General features: G+C 38.9%; 1 protein-coding gene across 2 annotated transcripts in view; it reads right to left on the bottom strand.

The window, feature by feature from the left end:
• Positions 1-5,963, bottom strand: part of LOC123956610 (metabotropic glutamate receptor 4-like) — a 174,246-nt gene extending 168,283 nt beyond the window's left edge. For both annotated transcript variants that reach the window (XR_006821583.1, XM_046028924.1), the window contains exon 1: positions 5,443-5,963. The gene's annotated coding sequence lies outside the window, so the exon portion shown is untranslated. The remainder of the gene's footprint in view (positions 1-5,442) is intronic.
• Between the last annotated feature and the right edge of the window lie 1,510 nt (positions 5,964-7,473).

Below are 7,473 nucleotides of genomic sequence, written 5' to 3'. Positions count from 1 at the left end.
TAAAAAATTTCACAGCTCCAGCCAAAGCATTTTATAGTCTAATCAGTGCTGCAAAAGAAACATTATAAATACAAACAAGGATACATCTGGAATAAATGAACACTTTACATTAAAAAATTTCACAGCTCCAGCCAAAGCATTTTATAGTCTAATCAGTGCTGCAAAAGAAACATTATAAATACAAACAAGGATACATCTGGAATAAATGTATATTTATTTTCGACAGATTTTTCTCTCTTCATCTTCTGAGACTCGAGCAGCTGCTGGATGGTGAAGCCAGCCAGGAAAACTTTTAGAGATGTGTTGTAGCTCTCCTCTAACAGATGGGCAGGAGGGGCTCTCTAATTGACACTCCAGCATGTTGATGCTGCACAGCAGATCAATACGAAGGTAGAGGAAGACTGCCCTCAGGAAAATGAACAGAGAAAGCAGGGCTAAGCTCCACACAAGGATTGGAGAGCTTAGAAGTGGCTGCCACTATGTTTCTAGTCAAAGGAAAAAATGATTGATGAGTGCCTTAAAAGAACATCAGTAAGAATGGGTCAAAGTTTTAATGTTGTTCGTTCACATCCGTAAGTGGTCTGTCACTTATATCTTAATTTTTGTAACAGCAAAACCAGAAAACTGCAACAGCAACTAGCAATAGCTTGACATCTGTCACGGATCGGCTTTTTCAGCAGGTCAACCCGGCCTGAAAAATTCTGACAAACATTCAACTTTTTGTTTAAGCAGCAGTTTTACTGTATTATTGCTGGAAGCTGCATTGCCATTTACAGTATCATATTGTGCAGCAAACTGCTGCATTCCTGTACCAATCTAATCTTAATCATTCTGTGTATAAAATGGCCATTAGAATTTTTTGTCCAAGGTGATGTCTTCAAATGTCTCTTTTTTTTTTAACCACCCATATTCAGTATACAATGACATAAAAGCAGCAAATCCTTACAGTGGAGGAACAAAAACTGGAGGATGGTTGTCATTTTTGCTTGAAAAATGACTGAAACGGGTAATTATCTAAATTTTTGTTCATTCATTTTCCATCAGTCAACTGTTTCTGCTATAACGTTCTTAGAACAACGTAAGACAATATCTCATCAAATCAAGGATCATTATTTTGCAAATGTGCAACATTTTACATACGTCTATTTTTTTGTTGAGAGATAGGAATGTATCAAGAAGTGTGTGGATTTCCATCACTGCACAATTGCTACTACAGTATGTTCATAATTTTACCAGAGCACACAGGCCTTCATGCATCACTACGGAAAAAGTCTTGATGGACAGAGTCTTTATCACCAGCTGTCACGCTATGCATTTGAGACAAAGAGCAATCTTGATAGCAGTTTATGTCACACTTCACAATAGAAAAGAGCCTCTGCTGCTGCAATGATCTGTGCAGCCTGTGTGTGGGGTTTCTTCTCTCTTGTTTCAACGTTTTTTTAAGCTGCAGCACCTCAGCAAAGCCTTGCAGCGGCTGAGCAGTGTTTCTCTCCATAAATACTTAACAATAACATCAGAGCTGGCTATAGTGCAGACTGCAATCAAGTGAATTATAGAAAACTTCAGCTAAAGCTTTCAACACAATATGTCAAATCAGCTGACCACATGTTTTAGTTTGCTACAATTAAGACACTTGTTTTTATTCTGTATTACCTTAAGCATATTTGTACAAGACAGGTGTAAATGCTGCTGAAGAGCCAGGATGCAATTAATCAGAATCAATTTCCACAGTAATTCCTTATCCATCTTTTACTCAGTTTGATCATCTTTGCAATACTGAGAGGGAAATCAGCAGGAATAAGATAATCAGAAGCCTATATCAGTATCAATTTTAGTACGTTTCAACAGCACGTTCCCCAGAGCACTCTAATTTCTGACTTGTACTAAATGTAAAGATCTTTTCAGTGCTGAAATTCAATACAGAAGACAGCTACTTATATCTAGTTACAGTGTGAGAGATGTCCTCATTGCTTGGTTTGTTAGAAATCTTAGATGTGCAGTATTATTTGGGTATATGTGTCTTAGTTTTAAGTCTCAACTTTCTGTACACCAGACCTTGAAGGACTGTAGCTAAGCAACTAATCATTTTCACTATCTATTCATATTTTTCTTCAAATAATAAGCAATTGTTTTGTATATAAAATCAATAGAATTGTGAAAAAAAACTTATCACAAATTCCCAGAAACCCCAGGTGACTTTTCAGATGTATTTGTCTGATCAGAGGTCCAAAAACCAAAGATATTAATTTTACAATAGAAAAGCATCCACGTTTCAAAAGTTGGAACCTTTTAAAGAACGTTTGTAGTTTTTGATTGATAAGTAATAATCAAAACGTATGCAGATTAATTGTTTCAGCGTGTGAAGCTAAAAAATAAATAACTGAAGTAATACACAGGTTAATAACCGTGGGATCATGTCCAGCATGATGTATGTATTTTGCACATCACTGTCAGAGATGTCTACTGGGAAAAACATTTTCACTGAAGAGAAAATGATTGAAATGATCCCAATCTCTTTCCCTTGACATCTGATGTGGTTTGTCACTGTTGGATACGAAGAGAGACGGGAGCGGGGAGCTTGAATATTATAAATCTGGGGCACATTAATTACAGAAAGAGCAAAATGCAGTTGACAGATGTGATTTATTTAGAACCCTGAGATATGTGGTAAATCTTGCTAAGATACACGATATTATGCAATAGCTGACTGTGGCCGTTTGATTTCCCTTCGCTGAGAACCCTGAGGAAACACGGGTGCAATTTATCTCTTGAAATATCAACTTTATGACAACCACACCAGAGTGCTGCTCCATTTCTGTGCCAGCTACAGACATTTTAGGACATGCAAACAAGGCTTGTTAACACGAGGACAGAGCATTTCCAACACGACAAATGTAATGTGCTGTTCTGAAGATACGGTAAGTGATTTGGAAGACAAGGTTGAGAACGGGGGGGTAAAATGGGCCATCCCTAGATTTTTTGTTTACTTGCACTGGATGCTTTTCTGTGCAGCCTAATGCAGGGCTAAGATCACTGAGCAGCATCTAGCAGGAGATAAATGGACTGAAATGTGAGAACAAGCCCTGATTCTCAGAAATCTCATGCTGCTTAAAAAGGATGAGGATGATATGAGGGGGAAACCGTGGGGGAGCCAGAGGGGAGTGTTTACTTCCGGTTCACTGACTGAGTGATTCAATGACTAACAACTTGCTATAATGATGAAATACACACCCATTTTCATCACTTCCCACCCTTCGACTTTACACAGTCTTACTATTTATTCACTGAGTCTCCTATGCTCTTGTTTGGGCTCTCCCTTCAGGAAAAAAAGAACTCTACTTTGTATTCATCACCGCTACCGGGTTTCCTACCTATAAAGCTTTCAATTCCTACCCATCATCGCATGCACTCCTTGGGGCCTGGATTGAATATGATTCAGAGGGCAGGCTTGAATCTTGAATCTACAGGTTAAAATACATCCAAACGTCCTGGTCTCTCAAAGCCTCTGGCGCTGAAGGCTGCCTTCTCACTCGCTCACTCCCTGGTTAATGGTCCAGTGAAAAGATGGCATGAGGTGAACCATCTCCAGCCTCCTGTTGACTCTAAACGGTACTTGGTAATGATGCCTACCACACTTCATCTTGTGGGTCATATACACTTTTTTTATACTTAGTATGTACAGAGCTGGAATGTGAAGACAGACTATATCACAAGCCATCACTGTGTAGCGTGTCCTACAAAATGTGTGTGTGTGTGTTTGTGTGTGTGTGTGGGGGGGGGGGGTCACAGTCGATACAGAAGGCTGCTACTTCTCAGACACATTGATTTACTGTATCTGTTGAGCTAGACCTGCCTGCCTGTCAGGATTAAGGAATTTGTCTTATCAATCCTGTGCCCCTGAGAGACCTATTTCCAACAGAATCGCTAGAAGGTGCAGCATATGGAAAACTAGGGCATATCAGCAAGAATGAGTGGTTTGGAAGTACAGCCTGTGTTTGTTTGATTTTTGAAGATAATGAGAACAACTCGATGTACTGTCACACAAACATCAAGTGCCTGAGTGAAAGCTGCGGTTGAGGTTCGCGTCTCAATCTGACCTCAAATCTGCTTACTGAATCTGAATCCTATCAAGTCTCAAGTGAAGTGTTCGAAGACCAGAGCCACCACCTGCATCACCTTCACAAAACTGTTACTTTTAGTCTCCTGCAGCTAATACAAAATGTATAAGACACAGCGGACTCCAGGGAGTGAATCCAGACCAAGAAAGCTACAGAATGGCCTGATTATGTGAAAATCCAACTGTCTGCACCCATTACTTATCTTGGAACACACCAGGCACACAACCAAGGATTGCAACAGAGGATCATGGGTTTTGAAATTAACTAACAGCGGGAGACAACAAGGAAAACAGATAATAACAAACAGCTCATCGTATTCCACATGTCAAACAAATCTAAAATAAAAGGAACGAGCAAAAACTCTCACTGAACCATCTTTTCTGAAATACAGAACAAAATAGTTGAAAAAATGCTAGAATGTAGGAAAAAATGCCTTACCAAAACATGTCACAATCCAGCCTTAGTCCAACGTTCAGAGCCTCTGCCCATTAATTTTAATACAGTCACCTGCTGGGGCTGTCCCACAGTGCTTCACTCCCCCCTCCCCTTCTATTTTGAATCTGACTGTGAGGAATACTTTAATCTAAAGAACTGAGAGTTTGTGCTAAAACAACAAACCCACATAACATTCAGCCTGTTTCTTGTGCAACTCAGAATGATGTTTAAATTATATTTAGATCTTTTTTCAAGCCAAAGAAAATAAGAAGTGCACATCACACACATGCATGACACCATCTTAAAAGTCAGTACAGTGTAGCTTTTAATCAGAGCACAGATCGGCAGTGTGATTAATACAATTTTAATTCACAGATTACATTTAAAAAAAAATACAAAATGTATCAGTGTATCTATCAACTACTTTACTTACACACCATCCCTCACGCCAAAGCAAATATCCCATGTACAGTGTTGCTTTAAAAGAAAATAAGGATGAACATTTCCAGACCATCTGTATAACCTACAATTCAATTCTTCAACTTAATCCCACAAGGGGCGATTAATTAAGAGCAGCATGTTTGCAACAGTACATAACACACAATATTCAACATTCACAACATACAAGCAGCCAGCATGTTCTGTATGTTGTCACACACAATCACGCATTAAACAGGTGACTTAACAACTAATTTATCCAGCCCAAGGCTTCAGCACAGTGACTGTAACTTGGTGTACCGTTAACACAAATCCAGCCAAAACAGGAACCTTACAATTAAGCAGTACCGTAACAGCCGTAACAACCGCCCAGTTCATCGACAGTCCCGCGGCGGGCTGTTCTACCTTCAGTACGTTAAATCCACACAAACAAGACAGGCGCTTCACTCACCAGTTATTTGTAGAAAAGGAGACGTGTTTCCTTCATGGCGGAATAGAGTTGAATAGTGTCATAATTTTCCACTGACTGGACTTTAGTTGTAAGTTACTAAAGCAGTAGAGTCCATCGATATTTTAGCTAACGTTAACCTTATGTGGCCAGGTCGCCGCTGTTTCTTCTCAGCTGCCGCAATTTCGGACTACTTAGGCTGTGTTTAATCAACAGTAATTTTGGTATGTAGAATTTCATTAAAAACTCTCCCAACTCTCTACCCCCGCCCAGCTGCTTCCTGCTATAGTTAAGTAACGTTAGCTAAAAAGTAACTGCTAAGATAGTTAACGTAGTTAATGTTAAAACGTTGGTTGTTTAATTGGTTATTTACTGAAATCACTTATTAATGTGAGCAGGCTGGACTAAACTTTTTCTTTTTCCGGAGTCCTGGCGGTTTACAGTTTAGCCACGTCTCTTTATGTTAATACCGTACAGTATTATGTTTTAATTAAAATAAGATAACTTCACCGGGCTTCCTCTGGCATGGCATTGAAATTTACTGGCAGTGAACACACGTTTCTTCCAGGGGGCGCTGTTTCACCATAAACAGACATTCAATGATAACTGTGGAAGGAGGACCACAAATATGAGCTGACAAATTATTTAATATATTTAAATGAAAATAATAGCTTGAACAATATAGCTTAGGAAACCCTGCTTTGTTTTTTTTTGCCCTTGATGAGAGACAGTTATTTTGTTAATTAGCCGGCTTTGAGCAAACATGCTTACATTGCATAAAATAGTCTCTCTGGAAGGTCAGTTTTATTACAGTGATGATTTTTTTTTATTTAACCCTTCCTTTAAATTACCATGTATTCAGGTGGTTAGAAACACTACTCTAAGCAAATGATATAATGTTTGTCTCATGTCAAGAGCTGAAACGATTTGATTAATCAATTGGTTTGTCAACTGAAAATTATAATCGATAATAGTTTAACCGTTTCAGTAATGTTTGAAGCAAAAATGCCACAGTCTGTGATTGCGGCTTCTCCACTGTGAGGAGTTGCTGCTTTCTTTAATGTAATATGATTGTAGACTAGACTAAATATATTCATATTTCGGGTTTGGACAAATGGTTGGATAAAACAAGGAATTTGTACATTTTACAATGTAGATTATCATAGGTAATCAATTAATAATTAGTTGCAACCCTATTTATAGCCAGGACAACTTTATAAGCTACTGAATGGTGTTAGCATAGAGTGTGTTAGTGTGTTAGCTGTGTAAGTGTTTTTCTGCCCCCTACTGAACAGAATTTACTGAATTAATGCAGCCTTTTCTTTCAGCAGAAAATGCTGGAACTATAGGCTGTTCTACAGAGAGGCATTTTATAATGTATGTGGGGTGTATTTTCTTGTGCAAAATTGATTAAATTATACTGCCCATTCAAGAGTGTGAACACCTGTTCCTTAACCTAAAAACTCTCACACCATCATAATGAATTCTTGGTGTAGTAAAAACTTTTTCTTTTTGCGTTGAGAAAATGAGTGGAAATTTAATTTTTGTGCCTTTTTAAAGAAGAAAGCTCTCGTTATCTTTTAAACTCTTGTGTGAAACCGACAAACAAAGGTTCTCAGAAGTGCAGATGAGCAGTGTACAGCCCACAGGTCCTATGAGACCTGCAGCAGATGTTGGCAGTGCGGGGTCTTCTTCTGAAATTGGCTGGCATGGGCACTCACCATGTATAAAGTGTGTAGGCTGCAAAGCTTTCTGTTCAGTAGCTTTAGCTCTCCACACGTGCAGCAAAATGGTAACCTGCAACAGTTCCTAAGTTATATAGCTGATGTCTTTGCTACAGCGAACCAGCTATGGGAATTTTTGACAGAATTTGTCAATAAGGACTCTGAAATGTTCTGGTGACATGTGACAGCAACTCGTCCAGACTTGAGCTGAATTCAAGCTTTATAAAAATGGATTGTGAGAGGTGGGGGTTGCAGCAGAAGCCTCTGCAAGTTGTAAAAAAACAGGCCGACAGACTGTAAGCCACTGACA

This window comes from Micropterus dolomieu, linkage group LG18 (genome assembly GCF_021292245.1).
Source record: "Micropterus dolomieu isolate WLL.071019.BEF.003 ecotype Adirondacks linkage group LG18, ASM2129224v1, whole genome shotgun sequence".
NCBI classification, from domain to species: Eukaryota; Metazoa; Chordata; class Actinopteri; order Centrarchiformes; family Centrarchidae; genus Micropterus; species Micropterus dolomieu.
This window is presented reverse-complemented; position numbering and strand designations above follow the sequence as displayed.